This window comes from Dendrobates tinctorius, unplaced genomic scaffold, assembly GCF_039654945.1.
Source record: "Dendrobates tinctorius isolate UK_male_01 unplaced genomic scaffold, ASM3965494v1 ptg000011l, whole genome shotgun sequence".
In the NCBI taxonomy this organism is placed as follows: Eukaryota; Metazoa; Chordata; class Amphibia; order Anura; family Dendrobatidae; genus Dendrobates; species Dendrobates tinctorius.
The window spans coordinates 30,901,088-30,925,446 of NW_027361679.1; the positions used below are offsets into that span (position 1 = coordinate 30,901,088).

Here is a 24,359-nt window from a genome sequence, read left to right on the forward strand (position 1 = left end):
ACTAAGAACCGTCAACTCAGTTGCCTGGACCTATTTGACCTGGTCTTAAAATGTTAATCCTGCTCTAAAGTCTACAGGACAGAATACAGTAAGTACAAAAGATTTTACCAACTTAATAAGCTAAGGTAAGCAAATTTAATATTTATATGGCAAGAAACCAGTTCCAACCAAACCAGCTCGGGCAATGGGACTGGATAGGAGCATCCATCTAAAGGCACTCCACCCTCCCATGGAAAAAGTGGCATTTTCATTGGTCTGATGGTTTAGGGACTTATTACCAATATAGCAATGTTTAACAAGAGACAGTCTGCTCTTTACATGTGGAATAGGACAGAATACATTATGATAGGCATCAGTGCACTTGAAAAACACCTTGGGGTGAACTTCTACACAGCTGACGGCAGTTCTTTTTTATAATACAGTATGTTAGAAAGAATAGTGTCTTTAATACGGTCTTTTATTTGTGTTACTGCTCAACATTATTATGGATTTTAGAAAAGTTGGATTTTATTATTTCACAATTTTGAAAAGGTTACAAGCTTTCATTCACCTTCAGCCCTTACGTCTTACACGGTAGCTCGTATTTCTGTCACCATACTCCCAAAATGTTACAACTACAGTACATAATTTGCACAGCTAAATTATTCTGTAAGTCCTTCCCCTGGCTAATGACCTGTATCATTGACTGTAGTGAGGGTTTTTTTGCTACTGTGTTAATAATATAAGGTCATTTGCTTTATTTCAGGGTGGTATATAAAAGTATATAAACAGCAAATAAACTGTTGAAGCTAATGATTAGGTGGTTCAAAGGTAACACTTACGCATAAAATATCTGAAACAGTAGAAAAGAAATTCCGACCTTTCATAACTTTCTACTTCTAATGTAACCGAGACTATTACAACCCAGACTAACATACAGCAGACCTAAATGACACGTTTGGTTGTATTAGTTGATGGCAGAAACTGCATTAAAATGAAAATCAGATAATCATAAAAAGATTGAGATTTTTCATCTGCAAAATCAAACAATTCCCAGAAAAGTGCATGTTAAATCTCCAATTATAAGTCCATTACAGTATGACAGTACTCACAGGATTAATGTCCTCTCTGCTGAAAACACAAGAGAACACACAGATAGCTTTATCCTTTCACAATCCAAGCTTTAGTTACCAGCGATGGACATCCATAGAGGAGAATAATAAAGTTTAACCTTTCCAGTATATTCATATTTTATATTTCTCCTGTTACATGTGTGATCAGGTTTCATTGGTTTCTGGCCCATGATTTTACCAATCAAATGTAAAAAAAAGTGCATTTAAAGGGCAACACATCAGTTTTGTTTTGCTTTCCGCACCCTTACAGCTCTATTTATGACCTTGCCTCTTAGATTTTAAGATGTTTATAGGCTCTCACAAAACATTTCATTGCTACAGTGTGACTTTACGCATTCCAGGATTTATAGAAAGATGCAGCTAAATTCAGCCGTGAAAAAAACGATTATAGCGCTCAGCAATAAACACGGGCAACACATCATGGCGGATCACTTCGCACTTACAAGATCAGCAACGTTTTTGACCCATAATGTACAAATTTTAAAATATTTGTAAATTAGAGCGATAGTTAAAGTTTGGTGATTATAATTTATTTAGGAGAAGCACAAAAAAAATCCAGCGATAGCTTGGAACAGCTAAAGAATAACTTATTTTAAAGCTATAAAAACAATGAATGGCACATAATGTCGGGCATTGTACACTCTGGAGAAGGGTAGATCAACGCGTTTCAACAAAAGTCTTCCTCATGAACGAAACGCATTGCTCTACCCCCGAGTACTGCAGGAATTAAGTACAGTCATAGATAGACCATTATTTTTAATCTTTAAAGATTCCATAATAACAGGGTCTGTACCACAGGACTGGCGTATAGCAAATGTGGTGCCAATAATCAAAAAGGGGATAAAAACTGAACTTGGAAATTATAGGTCAGTGAGCTTGACCTCTATGGTGGGTAAAATCCTGGAGGGTTTTCTAAGATATACTATACTGAAGTATCTGAAGAAGAATAACCTCATGACCCAATATCAGCATGGGTTTACGAGGGAACGTTCCTGTCAGACTAATCTGATAAGCTTTTATGAAGAGGTAAGTTCCAGAAAGGACCAAGGAAATACAGTGGACGTGGTATACATGGACTTTTCAAAAGTTTTTGATACGGTGCCACACAAAAGGTTGATACATAAAATGAGAACAATGGGGATAGGGGAAAATATGTGTAAGTGGGTTAAGAGATGGCTCAGGGATAGGAAACAAAGGGTGGTTATTAATGGAGCATATTCGAACTGAGTCACGGTTAGCAGTGGGGTACCACAGGGGTCAGTTTTGGGCCCGCTTCTTTTTAACATATTTATTAAAGACCTTGTAGGGGGCATAGAGAGTAGAATTTCAATATTTGCAGATGACACTAAACTCTGCAGGGTAATCAATACAGAGGAGGACAATTTTATATTACAGGAGGATTTATGTAAACTAGAAGCTTGGGCTGATAAATGGCAAATGAGCTTTAATGGGAATAAATGTAAGGTCATGCACTTGGGTAGAACAAACAAAATGTATAATTATGTGCTTAATTGTAAAACACTGGGTAAAACTGTCACTGAAAAAGACCTGGATGTATGGGTGGACAACAAACTCACGTTTAGTGGCCAGTGTCAGGCAGCTGCTGCAAAAGGCAAATAAAATAATGGGATGCATTAAAAGAGGCATAGATGCCCATGAGGAGAACTTAACTTTACCTCTATATAAGTCACTAGTGTGACCACACTTAGAATACTGTGTACAGTTCTGGTCTCCAGTGTATAAGACATAGCTGAACTGGAGCGGGTGCAGAGAAGAGCGACCAAGGTTCTTAGGGAACTGGGGGGTCTGCAATACCAAGATAGGTTATTACACTTGGGGTTATTTAGTTTGGAAAATCGAAGGCTTAGAAGGGTGATCTTATTACAATGTATAATATATGCGGGGATAGTACAAATACCTTTCTAATGATCTTTTTACTCTTAGACCTGTGACAGGGACAAGGGGGCATCCTCTGTGTCTGGAGGAAAGAAGGTTTAAGCATACTCACAGAGGCGGATTCTTTACTGTAAGAGCAGTAAGACTATGGAACTCTCTGCCATATGATGTTGTAATGAGTGATTCCCTACTAAAATTTAAGAAGGGCCTGGATGCCTTTTTGAAAAGTACAATATTACAGGGTATATACACTAGTTTCCTTAATATTGTGTTGATCCAGGGAGCTAGTCTGATTGCCGTATGTGGAGTCGGGAAGGAATTTTTTTTCCCAATGTGAAGCTTACTGTTTGCCACATGGTTTTTTTTTTGCCTTCCTCTGGATCAACATGTTAGGGCAAGTTAGGATAGGATATGGGTTGAACTAGATGGACTTAAAGTCTTAAAGTCTTCCTTCAACCTTAATAACTATGTTACTATGCTACCCTTCTCAGAGTGTACAATGACCGACATTATGTGCCATTCATTCTTTTTATAGCTGTATAATAAAATGTATTTTTTTAGCTGTTCCAAGCCATGGATTTTTTTTGTGCTTCTTCTGATCACCTGTATTTGCTCTGACCTGATCCACACGAGGCGTTGGCTGGCAGCAGGGAGTTTGTGCACGATCATGGTAAGCTGACTGTATCTTATTTTTCTATAATTTATTTAGTTACAGGGATAGATGTCATTCTATTACATTTGGACATTTATGCAAAAGTATAATGTTATTTACAGTATTGTAATATGTGAAATCCCGGTTTCTTGGCTAAAAAATACAAAAATCAACAATAACATGAATAATCTTCATCACACTCCTTTAAAAGACCTGATGATCCAAACAGAAGACTTTGACATATTTTGGAGGAGAAAGAATACTGGTGTGAGGGCTGTTTCTCAGGTTTTCGTCTAGGCCCTGTCAGGAACACCGCACTGCACTGGCTCACTGAGCCAGTGCGCGTGTCCCGAGTAGAAAAACAGTGCTCAAAGATACCTGTGGAGCGGGACAGCAGCGGTGATGATGTGTGCTTCAGACTATCAGGACCTGAAGCACGTGAGTGCTGGGGGTGTGGCCTAAGCTCCACAGAGCTAGGAGCTGCAGGGAAACTCCTAGAAAGTTAACTATGGGACATGTTACCAAGGGGCATAGACAAGGAAGTAAACCAGATCAAGCCGGGTCAAAGCACGAGATAGCAGGAAAGTACTAAAGGGTTAGACAGAGCGAATAGTCAGGATGTAGCAATAGATCAGAAAACCAGAATGGGCAATGGACGGTACAATAGGGACAAACTGTAACAGAGTAACAATAGCCAAGCCAGGAGGTCAGAACCGGAGAAGACAATAGTACCAAAACCAGAGATGGAGTTCAGAGGGAGGGGACAGACTGGGTCATACACGGGAATCAAACAAGCAATGCTGTATACACGCACACCAGGGGGGTCAGACACACAGCGAGAATAACAGTATAGCTGACAGGGATTCCTAGTCTGGAGTGAGTATAAATACCCCTCCCAGATCCAAATAGAGGCCGGCAAAAGTTAACCCTGTGAGAACAGGACATTAACCATGTCCTAACCATTACCAGTACAGTACCCCCCCTTAATGAGGGGCATTGGACCCCCAGGTTTCTCAGGGTATCTGGCATGAAAAGCCCGCACCAGTTGATCAGCGTGCACCGAACAGGTCGGAACCCATGACCAATCCTCAACGGAATATCCCTTCCAATGAATAAGGTACTGAAGTCTCCGGCGCACCCACCATGAATCAACGATGCACCCTACCTCGTACTCCAGTTGACCCTCTACCAACACTGGTGGAGCCACGGATGAGGGATCTGCTCTAACTGTCCCCACAGGTTTTAACAGGGACCTGTGGAAGACATTAGAGATTTTGAAGGAGGTGGGCAACTGTAATCTGAAAGCCACTGGGTTGATCACCTCTACAATCTTGGAAGGGCCAATAAATTTGGGGCCCAACTTTAAAGAGGGTATTTTAAGTTTGATGTTACGGGTGGAGAACCAGACTTTTTCCCCCACTGTCAACGCAGGAACCCTCCTCCTGTCCGCAAAATGTTTGAACTTCTTCTGGGCTTTGGAGATGTTCCCCTGCACCTCCTTCCAGAGGGTTTTTAACTGTTGTAAAATCCCCTCGGCACCAGGGCAATCCAAATCCATATGAGAAAATTCCTCAAACTGTGGAACAAACCCATAATTGACCTGAAAGGGAGACTTTCTGGTAGACTGATTAATCCGACAGTAGAATGCAAATTCTGCCATGGGTAATACCTCACACCAGTCTTCCTGTCTGGAGGAGGCCAGGCATCTCAGAATCTGCTCCAATGACTGGTTGGTGCATTCAGTTTGTCCGTTGGATTCGTGTGATAGGCAGAGGAGAAAGACAACGTGACCCCCAACTTCATACAAAATGCTCTCCAAAACCTGGCCACAAATTGCAACCCCTGTCCGACACCACGTTCACAGGCACTCCATAAAGCCGAACAATGTGCTGTATAAACAAGTGGGCCAAGGTTTCAGCAGATGGTAATGCAGGTAATGGCACAAAGTGGGCCTGCTTAGAAAATTTATCAACCACTACCCATACCACTGAGTTGCCCTTGGAAGATGGAAGATTAGTGATAAAGTCCATGGACAGGTGTGTCCATGGTTTATCCAGAATTGGCAAAGGCACCAATTCCCCTGCCGGCCGGACCTGACTGCTTTTAGAGCGAGCGCACACCCCACAAGAATTCACAAACCTTTTTATATCAGTACCCATAGAGGGCCACCAAAAACCCTAGCTAATGCCCCCTGGGTAGCTACAATACCAGGGTGTGCATTTAACACGGAATCATGAAATTCTTGAAGGAGTGTGAAACAGAATTGTTCGGGTACAAACAATTTACCTGGGGGTTTATTCCTGGGAGCTTGTGTTTGTGCTTCCAGAATCTCTCTCTGTAGCTCAGAGGAGATTTCGGCTACAACCACTCCCGGTTGAAGAATGGAGGAAGGAGGTTCTGGAGGGGACACAGAATCAAAACTTCGGGATAAGGCATCTGCCTTTACATTTTTAGACCCTGGTCGGAACATGATGTTAAAATGAAATCGAGAAAAGAAAAGTGTCCACTGAGCCTGTCTGGGGGTCAACCTCTTAGCAGACTCGATGTAGGCCAGGCTTTAATGATCAGTGATGACCGTAATGGGATGAGCGGCCCCCTCCAAAAATGCCTCCATTCTTCGAAGGCCAATTTAACTGCTAACAATTCCCTGTTACCCACATCATAGTTTCTCTCGGCCGAAGAGAACTTCTTAGAGAAAAAGGCACAGGGTTTGAGATTAGTCAGGGTAGAGGGGCCCTGTGACAATCCTACCCCAATCTCCGAAGCATCGACCTCGACGTTAAAAGGTCTTGACGAATCGGGTTGTACCAACACAGGGGCTGTAGTAAAACACTTCTTTAATGTAAGGAAGGAATTTTTTGCGGCCACGGACCAATTTTTTACATCTGCCCCTTTAAGAGTGAGATCCGTCAAGGATTTCACCACCTGCGAGAACCCTTTAATTAACTTCCTATAATAATTAGCGAAGCCCAGAAATCACTGCAACCCCTTCAGGTCATGAGGCTGCACCCAATCTGTAATGGCCTGAACCTTCCCAGGATCCATGCGGTATCCCTCCCCGGATACAATTACACCCAGAAAAGATAGTTCTTGCATAAAAAAATGAGCACTTCTCCAGCTTAGCATACAAATGGTTCTCCCGGAGTCTCATAAGAACCGTACGTAGATGGTGTAAGTGTGACTGACTGTCTTCAGATTAAATCAAGATGTCATCAAGGTAAATGACTACATTACGTCCAATCAAGTCAGAAAAAACAACATTACTAAAGTTCTGAAAAACAGCAGCAGCGTTAGTGAGGCCGAAGGGCATAACCAGGATTTCAAACCGCCCCTCAGTTGTCAGGAACGCTGTTTTCCATTCGTCCCCCTCCCAGATCCTTATAAGGTTATAAGCCCCTCGTAGATCGAGCTTAGAAAACCATTTGGCCCCCCGTGAGTTGATTGCATAGATCAGGAATCAACGGGAGAGGGTACGTGTTCTTAACAGTAATTTTGTTCAGTTCCCGAAAGTCGAGGCACGGTCGCAACCCACCATTTTTTTTTCTTTACAATGAAAAACCCCGCTGCCATGGGTGAGACCGAGGGCCGAATATGCCCCTTGCGAAGGCTTTCTTTGATGTACTCTTTCATAGCTTGGCGCTCAGGCCCGGACAAATTAAACAAACGAGCCTTGGGTAATTTGGCTCCAGGTACTAAATCGATAGCACAATCATATGGTCTATGTGGTGGGAGCGCCTCAGCCTCGCTTTCGGAAAACATATCTTCAAAGTCTCTCAGGTACTCCGGAATACCCTCCAGACCAACAGATGACACAGATACAGATTTTATCGGAATGACAAAAGGAATCGGGTTACAACACAGACCATTATCATTACATCCCCATTGGGTGATCTCCCCCTTCACCCAATCAATAACAGGATTGTGGCGTAGCAACCAGGGCATTCCCAATACCAGTCCTGCAGGAAGATTATTCATAATGAAAAACTTAAATTTTCCACAAGAGTGGAACCCACTTTCATAGAAAAAAACTTCAGACATAAAGCAAATTCCATCCCGGGTAAGAGGGGATGAATCCATAGCCACAATTTTAACAGGGTCTTTTAACCTGACTGTCCCTATCTTATTAAGGGCCGGCAAAAGTTAACCCTGTGAGAACAGGACATTAACCATGACAGGCCCCTTATATTCGGTGAAGGATAAATGTAATTTTACATCATTGAAGGACATATTAGACAATTGCATACTTCCAACTTTCAGGAAAGTTCTATCGAAAGCAAGTTCCATAAAGGTAAATTTGGTTTAACAAATATGTTGAGACCTGCAAGAAGACTTGACCTCAACCCCATCAAACTCTCTTGGGGTGAACTAGAATGGGAACTGTGAGCCAAACCTTATTGTTCAACATTAAAGTGAATATTTGGGTTTTATTTTTTTTCCTGTGGGGCTAAGCATTTATCGGCAGGTAGTTGAAACTGTATGCATGTACTGCCCTGAGCCTGGATCAGGATGATCATGGATCGCTCCTGCCAGTGATTCTCCTGCTTCCTGTGACATCACGGGGCATCACCACTGATGTCATGTTGCTTGAAATAAGAATTTCCTCTGCATTAGGCTGAGTTGGCTGTCAATCAGCAGGACATTGGCAGTGACACCCCATTGACAGAGCAGAGCCTAAACAGAAAGAACTGCTGTGTTAATGTTAGGTCACAGGAAATTGTAGAATTCCAGTGGGAGCGGTACATGACCGATCGGAGTTGGCAGAGATTAGCATAGGGCAGCACAGATGGATAGCAACTACGGTACCTGTCAATAGTAAAAAATTCTAAGAGACACTCCAAAATCCTTACATAATTGTGGAGGCTACATGTGTTTTGGATGCTGGATCCAAGTTGGTATACAACCAGGTGACTTTGTTTTGGGCAGTCTATATAGATATAGAGTAGAGGCAGATAACTGACCCACGTAAGGGTTGAGCAAAGCCTAGCTATGGGTCTGTTTGGAGTAAAAAGTGCCTAAGGATATGTGCTATATAATTGTGATAAAAACTGTCTAAATCTAAAGTTTGTCATTGGGGGTCAGGTCTACATAACTGGTCGTCCAAATACAGTTTTTGTAAACCCGAGCTTACTTTCTAACAACACTGGCTCTAACATGCCTGATATATGTAAATCAGATTGATGCTTAAAACAAGATAGACTCATATAATAAGGTAAAACTTGTACAGCTAAAATATTTCTGATATGTACATATGTCCCGTTACATCACATATATTGTGTTAGCAAGTCAATAAGCCATTGATAGGCTGAATATTATGTGTTCAAGCTAAAGAACACTCCAGTCTAATTCCTTTACTAAAAATACAGTCATGGATTGGTCAAAGATCAAAATGTCATGTAATAGAGATTACTAACAAATGGGACATCAGCATTTAAGGGAAAATTTAACCTAGCAGCAACAATTTATCTTAAATCTGCTACAGTTTGTTTTTGTGTTTTACTCATGTTTACTTGACATGTTTACATGTCTGTAGAAGGTCATGTCATCTCTAATATGAGAAATTATTTTATTTTTATTTTTTAGTTAGCTTTTGCAATATAGTTTTAAGTCTAATATTTATGCACTTTGTTTTGGCAATCACCTATCTTTTGTATAGTCACATCCAATTTCTTGATGTTTTTCATAATACGTCCAGCAAATAAAAGTGACATAGAAGAGAGAGGAGACCCACAGACTCTCTGTAACTAGCTACTATGGAAAGGAGACCTCAATGTAAATTCTGATATTCCCTGCAGAAAACGATGCACTGCACAAAGCACAATGAGCATTTTTCTTAATCGGTTGCCTCCATTTTCTCAGGCCAGAATGCCACAAGAGACTCATGAAAAACAATTTACCTAAATAACCATTCTCTAAGGTTTTCTTATTACATATAAAATCTTTGTGAATTTGTCACTGGATTACAGTGGGGAAAAAAGTAATTAGTCACCACTAATTGTGCAAGTTCCCCACTTAAAAAGATGAGAGAGGCCTGTAACTTATATCATAGGTAGACCACAACTATGAGAGTCAAAATGAGAAAACAAATCCAGAAAATCACCTTGTCTGATTTGGCAAGATTTATTTTGCAAATTATGGTGGAAAATAAGTATTTGGTCACCTAAAAACATGCAAGATTTCTGGCTCTCACAGACCTGTAACTTCTTCTTTAAGAGGCTCCTTTGTCCTCCACTCATTACCTGTAGTAATGGCACCTGTTTGACCTTGTTATCAGTATAAAATACACCTGTCCACAACCTCAAACAGTCACACTCCAAACTCCACTATGAGGAAGACCAAAGAACTGTCGAAGGACAACAGAAACAAAATTGTAGTCTTGCACCAGGCTAGGAAGATTGAATCTGCAATAAGCAAGCAGCTTGGTGTGATGAAATCAATCGTGGGAGCCATAATAAGAAAATGGAAGACATACAAGACCACTGATAATCTCCCTTGATCTGGGGCTCCACACAAGATCTCACCCAGTGGGGTCAAAATTATCACAAGAACGGTGAGCAAAAGTCCCTGAACCACACTGGGGACCTAGTGAATGACCTGCAAAGAGCTGGGACCACCGTAACAAAGGCTTCCATCAGTAACACACTACGCCGCTAGAGACTCAGATCCTGCAGTGCCAGATGTGTCCCCCTGCTTAAGCCAGTACATGTCCAGGCCCGTCTGAAGTTTGCTAGAGAGCATTTGGATTATCCAGAAGAGTATTGGGAGAATGTCATATGGTCTCATGAAACCAAAGTGGAACTGTTTGGTAGAAACAAAACTTGTTCTGTTTAGAGGAGACAGAATGCTGAGCTGCATCCAAAGAACACCATACCTACTGTGAAGCATGGGAGTGGCAACATCATGCTTTGGGGCTGTTTCTCTGCAAAGGGACCAGGATGATATGTGTACATGAAAGAATGAATGGTGCCATGTATCATGAGATTTTGAGTGCAAACCCCCTTCCATCAGCAAGGACATTGAAGATGAAACGTGGATGGGTCTTTCAACATGATAATGATAGCAAGCACACCACCAGGGCAATGAAGGAGTGGCTTCATAAGAAGCATGTAAAGGTACTAGCCTAGCCAGAGGCACCAGATTATAAAACACATGTGTTGTGTATAACAGCCGCAAAACATGCAGCCACGGGGACTCAAACATATTTGAGCACGCTCAAGATACTCGGATAACACCTGACCATTCTCGGATAGCACGTTATCTGAGCATGTTCGTTCATCACTAACCTTACCCCTTTCTCACCAATTTTCAATTTTACACCTTCTCCTCCCCTTCTTCCAAGAGCCTTGATGTTTGCATTTCTCTGCTGACATAGACATACAAGGGCTTGATTTTTTTCCAGACAAGTTGAAGTTTTAAATGACATTATTCATTTCCAACACAATGTATTGTTTAATGCTATTTTTTGGGGAGGTTTGTTTTTACAGAAATCATTTTATGGTATTTTTTGTGGAATTACAGAGACCAAAAAAAAAAAAACGCTATTCTGGTACTTGGATTCTATCTTTATGGTGTTTACTTAATTTTATATTTTGATAAATCATATCTTAAATTTTAGAAATAGACTTTATGGATGTGGTGATACAAATTACGGTATGTCTATTTTTTACATTTTCTAATATATGAATTTTTAATGTGGGAAAAAGGCAGGTACGGTAATTAAATATTTTGTTCATTTTTCAAAGTTTTTTTTAGTCCACCTAGGTGACTTGGACATATGTCCTGCAACTACCGTATTTGATTTTTTTTACTATATACTACAATTATAAAGTATTAGAGTATATAGTAAGAAGAACAGCCTACTAGGAAGCCCAGCCACAGGCTGAATTTCAACAAAGCAGCGTCAGTGTAGGCATGGGGGTCTTCAGCAAACCCTCAGCTGTCATCAGGACAACCCATCGGCACTCTGTGATCGCATCATGCTGCGGCTCATGGGGCAGGCTTAGTCTCTGAGATCGCTTCGCATACCCGCTCCCAACTTGCATATACAGCTTATTTTTGGAAGGGGTTCAAAGCAAACATACAGCAATAAATCTTATTCAGTGTTTCTGCATTCATAGAATGCATAAGATGATTGAGAACAACTATTATAATTGTGCCGACCGCACAAAATTGGACATAAAATCTGCCATTCAAAAAGTAGTGCCAAGAAGGTAATTAGTTAGCACCCAAACAGTGCCCTTACCAATGAGGTAAATAAAGTACTCCTATAAAGACATTTCTTTGGCCTGACACTATTATCAACTACATTAAAACCATTATACATTCGAGCAGTCAATCAGTAGCCATTTGAACAATGGTTATCCCTTTCCCTTTCCAATCTCGGTATTAGTTGCTGCTGAGACACACACTTCATGCAATTAGGAATACTATTGAAGAGAAATAGCGCAATAGTGCATTATCCAGTGGAAGTATATTAATTTAAAAGTAATACACTCACCAGATGGAGCTTGTAATGAGCATGGAGGATTCGCTGCTGCAGAGCCACAGATCCACGAGGGAACGACATAGGAGATGCAGGATAGGAAAAATGTGGTCAAACAATCCACGCTGCGAATCACTATAAAGGATTATTATTACAGTGGTCTTTATTCGACGCGTTTCAGAGTTTCACAGAACTCTTTCCTCTGGGAAAAACCACATCCAATAGATTAGATGTGTTTTTTTCCTGAGGAAAGAGTTCTGTGAAATTCTGAAACACGTCGAATAAAGACCACTGTAATAATAATCCTTTATAGTGATTCGCAGCGTGGATTGTTTGACCACATTTTTCCTATCCTGCTACTTCATGCAATTATGCACAGCACTAGTAAAATAATATATCATTGGCAGATGTGCAGGTCTTTGGCCGGTGCTGTCAATACTTATCACTCCCATTAAAATGGTGGACATCATGGACATTTTTGTCATGACCAGGGGCAGCCTACAGCAATATAATAGTCCCCAACCTTAGCCTACATCATATTTGACTTGTAAAATTTAGTTTGAAATCTTTTGCTTTAGAAAATAGAAGTAACGTACCAAAAGCTAAAAGGCTATGTCTACATACAGAAGACAAGAGAAATGTCTACAATACCACCCAAACAGTACCGATGAAGTGCTGCCCTTATTACATTTTCCAGGAATATGACACCATTTATGTGAGGACCAGGATGCCACCACTGCCATAAACAATTGTACAGTGTGTTCTATGAAATCTTTGTGCGGCATTTTATACCTTGTTAAAATGCCATAAGGTGAGATATATATTCTCTTTTGTGTAAAACCTAGACAATATACAACTAACAGGTAAATGAGTAAAGACGTGGACAGCTATATAGTGTTATAGGAAGGTGTGATCGATGCTCCTCAAGCTCGGTGTCTATATACTGTTTAAGATAAGTAATAAACTATACTAAAACATTAAGGCCATGATTTATTATGACACGTGTTGTGCACCGCTGTCCAAATAAAAGGGAACACTGGAGTAAGATGCACTAAGTCTATTAACATGTGTGCACCTCTTACGGAATTTGGTGCACCTTTCAACTGTCATGTGGCAGCACTAGAAATGTTACTCCAAGGGGGGGTGTACTTTTCTGTTTCAATTTATGCCGCTTTTGCAGGGTATAAATTGTTAAATTTTTCTGGCGCGCTTGATGACACTCTGTCCAACCTAAGCTTTACTCATTTCTCAAAAAGTTGCCCGAGCTGGCCAGGACTGGCATAAAAACACAAATAATTGCAAAAAATTTTTTACAACTTCAAGATTCACTAAATCTTTTTGACTTTTCAAGCAGTTTTGTACCAGAAAATTGGCATAAACTGCTTGATGAAACAGGGCCTATGTATTAGCAGGATTTCTGTCTGCAGCTTACATGAGATTACAGTGCCTTGCGAAAGTATTCGGCCCCCTGGAACTTTTCAACCTTTTCCCACAAATGATGCTTCAAACATAAAGATACCAAATGTAATTTTTTGCTGAAGAATCAACAACAAGTGGGACACAATTGTGAAGTTGAACAAAATTTATTGGTTATTTTAAATTTTTGTGGAAATTAGAAAACTGAAAAGTGTTGCGTGCAATATTATTCGGCCCCTTTAACTTAATACTTTGCTGCGCCAGCTTTTGCTGCGATTACAGCTGCAAGTCGCTTGGGGTATGTCTCTATCAGTTTTGTACATTGAGAGACTGAAATTCTTGCCCATTCTTCCTTGGCAAACAGCTCAAGCTCAGTGAGGTTTGATGGAGATCGTTTGTGAATAGCAGTTTTCAGCTCTTTCAACAGATTCTCGACTGGATTCAGGTCTGGACTTTGACTTGGCCATTCTAACACCTGGATACGTTTATTTGTGAACCATTCCATTGTAGATTTTGCTTTATGTTTGGATCATTGTCTTGATGGAAGACAAAACTCTGTCCCAGTCTCAGGTCTTTTGCAGACTCCAACATGTTTTCTTCAAGAATGGTCATGTATTTAGCTCTATCCATCTTCCCATCAATTTTAACCATCTTCCCTGTTCCTGCTGAAGAAAAGCAGGGCCAAACCATGATGCTGCCACCACCATGTTTAACAGGGGATGGTGTGTTCAGGGTGATGAGCTGTGTTGCCTTTATGCCAAACATATCGTTTGGCATTGTTGCCAAAAAGTTCGATTTTGGTTTCATCTGACCAGAGCACCTTCTTCCACATGTTTGGTGTGACTCCCAGGTGCCTTGTTGCAAACTTTAAACAACACTTTTCATGGATATCTTTGAGAAATGGCTTTCTTCTTGCCACTCTTCCAAAAAGGCCAGGTTTGTGCAGTGTACGACTGATTGTTGTCTTATTCACAGACTGTCCCACCTCAGCTGCAGATCTCTGCAGTTCATCCAGAGTGATCATTGGCCTCTTGGCTGCATCTCTGATCAGTCTTCTCCTTGTTTGAGATGAAAAATTAGAGGGACGGCCGGGACTTGGTAGATTTGCAGTGGCATGATACTCCTTCCATTTCAATATGATCACTTGTACAGTGCTCCTTGGGATGTTTAAAGTTTTGGAAATCATTTTGTATCCAAATCCGGCTTTAAACTTCTCTACAACAATATCACGGACCTGCCTGTTGTGTTCCTTGGTCTTCATGATGCTCTCTGTGCTTCAAACAGAACCCTGAGACTATCACAGACTAGGTGCAATAATACAGAGACTTGATTACACACAGGTGGATTATATTTATCATCATTAGTCATTTAGGACAACATTGGATCATTCAGAGATCCATAATGAACTTCTGGAGTGAGTTTGCTGCACTGAAAGTAAAGGGGCCGAATAATATTGCACTCCCCACTTTTCAGTTTTTGCATTTCCACAAAAATGTAAAATAACCAATAAATTTCGTTCAACTTCACAATTGTGTTCCACTTGTTGATTCTTCACCAAAAATTTACATATGGTATCTTTATGTTTGAAGCATGATATGTGGGAAAAGGTTGAAAAGTTCCAGGGAGCCGCATACTTTCGCAACAAACTGTAAGTGTGCTAGCTCGTTAGTAATATAGAAGCTATGATCAGTGAATTAAAGCTAAAATTATTGCCTATAGAAGTCAAGGGTGGACACACACCATCTATACAAATTCAATTGCCATAATCCAGAGAAGTGTAGGGGGTCTATACTGGCAACAAGTGGTTTAAAACAAGCTTCCTAACGTTTTTATCTCCCCCTACTACCTTCTTAGACAATACTCTCTATCGGTTTTACACAGATTCCATAGACACTACGTCATTCTAGACAGCCAATACCAGATACTCTATGGTTGACTGAGCTTCTACATGCTCACAGAGTTGGCCCACCATAACATTATATTACTAATCCACTTAATGGTTGTTAATTGCTGATTGCTGGGTCCGCCACCAATAACGAATGCTGTACTCTGTCATTCCCATAGAAAACATATAGAACGGCGATGTGCATGTGGAACGACAAATCTAAGAAAAACAGGGACTCTGAAGACCCATTCTAGTGATTTATGGATGTCCCAGTGGTTGAGCATTGTAGTGGTAGCACTGTATTGGCTACCTGTTGTGTTAAGAAGTCATACTAACAAGGTCTTGTAGCCTTCAATACAGTCCAGTACAAAAAGAAATGTAATCAGCATATTAAATATGAGGCAATGTAACTTGAAGATAGGCTAGAGGTCAACAAGTTTGGATTTTTTGTACACAGGAGCCATAGGTTTTCTGTGTCTATCCCCCGAAAAGCTACTGTAATTTGTGTATATTCCATAGTAATGACTGAAACACCACTCATTCAGGACCAAAATATTTCCAATTACTATTTTCAACCTTTATTTCAGGAGAGAAAAAAATATATGAATATATAAATGTATATAGCTGACATCATTAGCAGAATCCAGGCATGATTTTCAAAGACTCTTCTGATGAGCAAATGTTGACACAGTACCTTTTCTTATAAATAAAAGACAACTTTGGTGTGATCTTCATGTCTTCAACAATATTGTCATCTTTCTTTTGGTTTTACATAATTAATGCTATGTTAGTTATTACGATTAAATGTTTGGTACCTTTGCCAATGTTGCAGCTGCTTTGAACAGACATCCTAGCACAACTTCCAATTTTCCCCTTGAGAAAAGACCCCTTGATGCAGGAGCTCAGATGGGAAATCTTTTTGCTATATCCGCCCCTATTTTAGTTCACTTTATGTAAAAATCACTTAATAAGCAACACTATATGTTCCACAATATCACATTATGTGACCAATACAGACCGAAACACACTAAAATTAACCCTACATTCAGCGACATGAATGTCACCTGGATGGTGTGACTATGTTATGCTGACCCTAATTTTAACATTGTATTTAAATTATTAGCAGTTACTTGTTACCAAATCTAATTTTGTGAAGAATCTACTTTTGCTTGTTAATATCCTGACTTCTCTACTAAGCACAGCTTTAATTACAGTTTAATGCACATTTACCTCTTTCTTGCCCATCTAACATGCCATTTACATGATTTTAATGGAGTAAGGCTAATGGAGCTGTTAGAAATATATTAAAACCTATGTTAATTATTGCTAAATTGTTCAGAAGAAACTTAGAAAGCCTGGGGTGATTTCACCAATTCTAGTAATCTAACTAGGGACTACTTGTAATTAGTAAAATGAAATGCTGTTAGGTAGGTGCGTATCATATGACTTGTTCATGGAGGCAGATTATAGTGTTTGCAGGTCATAAATGTGAGGAGCACTTTCTGGATTGTGACCTTTACTTGTGTTCTGCCTTCTATAGCATAGCTTGACATGAGCTGGCAAATCTCTTATTCCTCAGCACCTACGATTGAAGGAGAAGAAAAATCTGACTGTATTCCCATAGGGGTTATTGGTATGTATGGCTCTTTTTATTGCTTTTATGAATATTACATCTTAGCCAGTGTTTTATGCTTCCTATTGTTACTCTCTATACCGTGACCTGTGAAAAATTATTAGTGGGAATGGATGATATTCTATATGTTCTATAAAGCTGCCAATATAATGTTTCAAAGGCATTGCAGTTCTAAATATATTTTATAGTTAGTTTTTATATTCAATTTTACTTTTTCGAGGGAGGACCAAGGGGCTGGTCACATTTTTTATATTACGGTAAATGCTTATGGCAGCATCTAAATAGTAATATAAAATTGAACCCTCGTGATCTGTCGGGAGCATCACCCAGCCATACATTTACATTTTGTAATACATGCCAGCTATTTCAAAAGAATGACTGACAATGTACAGTAATACATAGAAGGTTTGGGTCCACCAATGAAACAGCTTTCCACTATGTATTATAAAGAAGAGACCAAACAGGAGACTCCTCTCTGTTAAATCCATACGTCTTCACAGGATGTATGGATAGGGCATGTCTTTATGAGACAACTGGTCTAAATATGCTCTTGTCTTGGTCAATAAGCTGGGACCTACTAATAAGTTGCTTTATTAGTTTCTACAAGTTCAGCATGGTCTTCACACTCAAGCTAGAAGAACAAATTTAGATACAGGATGCTTAGCATATTGTCACATCTAAATACACAAAGGCAATAATATCAATAGTATCAGAAAAACTGTCTAGACACATTGGGGACACAATGAAGACTGTTAAAAAAATTGGAACGTGGATGTAGGAAGAATAGATATGAAAGCATGGGAAGAAATACAGCAGTGGACTATCTATGAGTTTTATCCTTGAATGTGGCAAAAAAGCTCAGTTATTCTCGATCCACAGAGGGTACAGAACCCCCAGAATATTATGGAAAATGGGTCTCAGAACTGACATAAGGCAGATTTTAAGCATATTTTCTGAGCATGTGGGGCGTCGAAAGACCTTTCATAGGGGGTAATATGATTAATTAATAGAATACATCGTGTAACAGTGCCAAGAAATCCTAAAGTGGGGTTGTTGGGATATGTTGTATAGCTGCCGAACAACTGGCTGTTGCTAAAATACTTTAATATACTAGGAAAATTATATCAGAACATTATTGGTTGGAGGAGAAACCATCTAGATTAGAAGAAATAATAAAACCTCTAAATGTGACTACACACCTAAAATGGAAGATATATATCAAGAGGAAAGCCCTTAGTACATTTGAAAAACAGTGGGAGGAATTGTTAAAAATCTTTCGAGAATCTGACAAGACATAGAAAGCTGGAAGTGGGCAATTAAGATATACACTTGGTGCAGTTTTATTAGGCAAATGAGTATTTTGATCACATCATCCTTTTTATACATGTTGTACTACTCCAAGCTGTATAGGCTTGAAATCCAACTGCCAATTATGTAAATCAGGTGATTTGCATCTCTGTAATGAGGAGGGGTGTGGTCTAATGACATCAACACCCTATCTAAGGTGTGCTTAATTATTAGGCAAGTTCCTTTCCTTTGGAAAATTGGGCCCGAAGAAAGATTTGACGGACTCTGAAAAGTCAAAAATTGTGAGATGTCTTGCAGAGGGATGCAGCAGTCTTGAAATTGCCAAACTTTTGAAGCGTGATCACCGAACAATCAAGCGTTTCATGGCAAATATCCAACAGGGTCGCAAGAAGCGTGTTGATAAAAAAAGGTGCAAAATAACTGCCCATGAATTGAGGAAAATCAAGCGTGAAGCTGCCAAGATGCCATTTGCCACCAGTTTTGCCATATTTCAGAGCTGCAACGTTACTGGAGTATCCAAAAGCTCAAGGTGTGCCATACTCAGGGACATGGCCAAGCTAAGGAAGGCTGAAAAATGACCACCTTTCAACAAGAAACATAAGATAAAACGTCAAGATTGAGCCAAGAAATATCGTAAGACTGATTTTTCTAAGGTTTTATGGACTAATGAAATGAGAGCGACTCTTGATTGGCCAGATGGATGGGCCTAAGGCTGGATCAGTAAAGGGCAGAGAGCTCCACTCCGACTCAGACGCCAGCAAGGTGGAGGTGGGGTACTGGTATGGGCTGGTATCATCAAAGATGAACTTGTGGGACCTTTTCGGGTTGAGGATGGAGTGAAGCTCAACTCCCAGACCTACTGGCAGTTTCTGGAAGACACCTTCTTCAAGCAGTGGTACAGGAAGAAGTCGGTATCGTTCAAGAAAAACATGATTTTCATGCAGGACAATGCTCCATCACATGCATCCAAATACTCCACAGCGTGGCTGCCCAGTAAAGGTCTAAAAGAAGAAAAAATAATGACATGGCCCCCTTGTTCACCTGATCTGAACCCCATAGAGAACCTGTAGTCCCTCATAAAATGTGAGATCTACAGGGAGTGAAAACCTATCACCTCTCCGAACAGTGTCTGGGAGGCTGTGGTGGCTGCGGCACGCAATGTTGATCGTAAACAGATCAAGCATCTGACAGAATCTATGGATGGAAGGCTTTTGAGTGTCATCGTAAAGAAAGGTGGCTATATTGGTCACTGATTTTTTTTTTGGTTTGTTTTTGAATGTCAGAAATGTTTATTTCTAAATTTTGTGTTGCTCTATTGGTTTACCTGGTGAAAATAGACAAGTGAGATCAGTAGCATAGCTACCAGGGGGGCAGAGGGTGCAGCCGCCCCTGGCCCCTTGCTCTGAGGGGGCCCACCCACACCCAGAGCTTCTGCCACTGTTAACTATGTCATCGTGCGCAGCTTACTGATGTAGCTAAGCTCCACTGTAGTTGCAGGGAGACTATAGCTTTAAGCTTCCTCCAGCAAACTGCAGACACGTCCACACTGCTCCCTGTGTGTCTGCAGCAGAGAGGTCACCACACAGCACCAGCTTCTTCATGCTGGACAGGAGCAAGACAAGATGGTGCTGTGAGTAATAACCTGGGGGGCCCTGAGGTGTCTGTGCAGTGAGGAGGGGGAAGGACACTGCTCACCTCCTGACAAGTCCTGGATGGTTTATTTTCTTGTATCTGAGGCATAATAGATTTGTGGTGGCTGCTTGAACTTTTAAACAGCTCAGAAGGTGTCTCTGTCAGTGCAAATCAGCTGCCATAAATTTCCTTGTGCCTCAGAGCCACCTTGTGCCTCAGAGCCACTGACATGAGTCGTCAGTATCATGTACTGCTCTAATAGAAGTCACCCCGGCTGCAGGACAGCACAGATAAGAATATGTGACTTTTATATGACATATACGAGATATATATATATATATATATATATATATACTGTATATGCGGCATATAAATGTAAAAATATATAGTTGCAAAAAACATGAAGGCAGAGCACTATTGACAAAATTAAAAAATGGTGTTTTAAAAGCCCACTGGGGCTCAGCAGCGTTTTGGTTCACTGAGAACCTTTTTCCAGGAGAACCAAAACTCAGTTTTTCTCATTTTGTCTAAATGGTGTGCCGCCTTCATTTTTGCTGCTATATTGAAGATCGGTAAATGCCTGGAATGTTTGGCAGCCGTATATTTCATATATCTCTCTACATATATATGTATATAGAATCATAGAATCATAGAATCGTAGAGTTGGAAGGGACCTCCTGGGCCATCTGGTCCAACCCCCTGCTCAAAGCAGGATTCGCTAAATCATCCCAGTCAGATGTCTGTCCAGCCTCTGTTTGAAGACTTCCATTGAAGGAGAACTCACCACTTCTCGTGGCAGCCTGTTCCACTCATTGATCACTCTAACTGTCAAAAAGTTTTTTCTAATATCTAATCTGTGTCTCCTCCCATTCAGTTTCATCCCATTGCTTCTAGTCTTTCCTTGTGCAAATGAGAATAAAGTTGATCCTTCTACAATGTGACAGCCCTTTAGATATTTGTAGACAGCTATTAAGTCTCCTCTCAGTCTTCTCTTTTGCAAACTAAACATTCCCAAATCCTGCAACCTTTCCTCATAAGACAGGGTTTGCAGACCGGTCACCATTCTGGTCGCTCTTTTCTGAACTTGCTCCAGTTTGTTGATGTCTTTTTTAAAATGTGGTGCCCAAAATTGGACACAATATTCCAGATGAGGTCTGACCAAAGAGGAGTAGAGGGAAATAATACAGGGAAGTATACAGTATATACACACATATATATACACACACACACACACACCCTGTGACTTGGTCCTGTAGCTGGGGTGAGGGTCCTATCATCTCAAATTGTAAATCCAGGGTGGCAAGCATGAAAACCCAATTACGGTATATAACTTTTTATTAAAATAATAATACCCACAAAGTTGAGGATGAATATATATGATAAATAGCCAAATAGAAGGAAATATAAACAGCCAGCAGGTGCATATAGCTGATCACATATAGACCCCTGAACGTATACTCAGTCTGGACAAGACCCCCCCCAAAGGGAATAAAAGAGAAGACGTACCAGCCAGCGGGCGCACTTTCTTTACATGACTAATATTTTACCTCCCTCTCTTCTAATTCCCTCTTTCTTTTTCCCTCTTTGGGGTCTTGTCCAGACAAGAGTATTTCTTTTAGGGTCACCTGGGTACATTCAGGGAGCTATACCCATACACCAGCCTCTATACGCAACCACTGGCTTTTTCTATTTTCTTCTATTTAAGGTAGTTCTTTGTCATATATATCAGAGCTGTGCAGGTTGGAGCCCACAGACGAGGACCGACAGAGACCAGAATCAAAGGCGTGGGAGCTACAGCGGGGGTCATTATACAATGCTAGAACTAAATTGGGGGTTATTGTACAATGGATGAGCTAATGCAAGAGCCAATATACAGCATGAGAGCTAATGCGGGAGTCCGTATACAGCATGAGAGCTAATGCAGGGGTCATTATAGAGTATGAGAGCTAGTGTGGGGCCAGTATAGAGCGTGAGAGCTAATGCATGGGCCATTATACAGTATGGGAGCTAGTGTGGGGCCAGTATAGAGCGTGAGAGCTAATGCGGGAGTCAGTATACAGCATGAGAGCTAATGTAGGGGTCATTATAGAGTATGGGAGCTAGTGTGGGGCCAGTATAGAGCATGACAGCTAATGCGGGGGTCATTATACAGTATGGGAGCTGGTGTGGGGCCAGTATAGAGCAGGAGAGCTAATGCTGATGTCATTATACAGTATGGGAGCTAATGCAGGGGTAATTATACAGTATGGGAGCTAATGCGGGGGTCATTATACAGTATGGGAGCTAATGCAGGGGTCATTATACAGTATGGGAGCTAGTGTGGGGCCAGTATACAGTATGGGAGCTAATGCAGGGGCCATTATACAGTATGGGAACTAATGCAGGGGTCATTATACAGTGGATGAGCTAATGCAGGGGTCATTATACAGTATGGGAGCTAATGCAGGGGTCATTATACAGTATGGGAGCTAGTGTGGGGCCAGTATATAGTATGGGAGCTAATTCAGGGGCCATTATACAGTATCGGAACTAATGCAGGGGCCACTATACAGTGGATGAGCTAATGTCGGGGTCATTATACAGTATGGGAGCTAATACAGGGGTCATTATACAGTAAGGGAGCTAATGCGGGGGTCATTATACAGTATGGGAGCTAATGTAGGGGCCATTATACAGTATGGGAGCTAATGCAGGGGTCATGATACAGTATGGGAGCTAATGCAGGGGTCATTATACAGTGGATGAGCTAATGCAGGGGTCATTATACAGTATGGGAGCTAGTGTGGGGCCAGTATACAGTATGGGAGCTAATGCAGGGGCCATTATACAGTATGGGAGCTAATGCAGGGGTCATTATACAGTATGGGAGCTAATGCAGGGGTCATTATACAGTGGATGAGCTAATGCAGGGGTCATTATACAGTAGATGAGCTAATGCAGGGGTCATTATACAGTGGATGAGCTAATGCAGGGGTCATTATACAGTGGATGAGCTAATGCAGGGGCCATTATACAGTATGGGAGCTAATGTAGGGGTCATTATACCGTATGGGAGCTAATGCAGGGGTCATTCTACAGTATGGGAGCTAATGCGGGGCCAGTATACAGCATGAGAGCTAATGCAGGGGTCATTATACAGTATGGGAGCTAATGCAGGGGTCATTCTACAGTATGGGAGCTAATGCAGGGCCAGTATACAGCATGAGAGCTAATGCGGGGCCAGTATACAGCATGAGAGCTAATCTGGGGGCCATTTCACAGCAGATGAGCTAATGCGGGGGTCATTGTACAGCATGGGAGCAAATGTAGGGGTCATTATACAGTATAGGAGCTAATGTGGGGGTCATTTTACAGTGCAGTTTAAAGGCTACTGTGGGGACCATCATACAGTATGGGGGCCTATATACAGTGTGGGAGCTACTGTGAGGGTGCAAGAGACATTCTGCTATGTAAAGGGCACAATGGTGGCATTATTAAGTGAGGCAGTTAGAGGATCCCTGCGCTTGTACCACACAGCAGGTGCAGTAATAGGGACACATACGGCAGCAGCTGCTCAGTATTGGGTTGAGTAGTTTGTGCAGGTTGGGGATATATGGGTACCAAGCTGGAAATGTGAGGAGGCAAATGTGTCTTTGTTGTAATCTCTGCAGACGAATCCTGGCTGGAGAAGTAGACATGTCGGTCTGAGTAAGATGTAAAAGTGAACGATTATCATAAAGAACGTCACCTGTAAGTTATCATCTGTAACTGTATATTCTGCAGGACTGGCATCTACCACTATGAGGTCACCATATGGCGGTAATATCAGTATTGTTTTTTGTATAGAGAATTTTTTCAGTTACAGAGCGGTCATCTGCTGAGGTTCCCCTATACTCACGACGAGAGTGTGCCAACCTGAGTTGTAATCAGGTTACCGGTTAGGGGCCCACTCAGATTTTTTGCCCCCCCCTAGCTGAACCGCTAGCTACACCTCTGAGTGAGATGGGTATATACTTGGTTTTTATTAAGTTGCCTAATAATTCTGCACAGTAATAGTTACCTGCACAAACAGATATCCTCCTAAGATAGCCAAATCTAAAAAAAAAACACTCCAACTTCCAAAAATATTAAGCTTTGATATCTATGAGTCTTTTGAGTTGATTGAGAACATAGTTCTCATAGTGGATGGCCATGGAACAAGGAGGTGGAATAAGATTCTGCAGGTGAACAACTGGCTACGTCGATGGTGCCGTCAGCAACGATTTGGATTTCTGGATCACGGAGTGAACTACTTATACGATGGACTACTTGCTAGAGATGGGGTGCACCTTACGAAGACTGGAAAGCAGGTATTTGGAAGTCGCCTT

General features: G+C 41.0%; 1 protein-coding gene across 5 annotated transcripts in view; it reads right to left on the minus strand.

Moving 5' to 3' along the window:
- Positions 1–24,359, minus strand: part of SLC4A4 (solute carrier family 4 member 4) — a 395,294-nt gene that overhangs the window by 150,594 nt on the left and 220,341 nt on the right. The window lies entirely within an intron of this gene.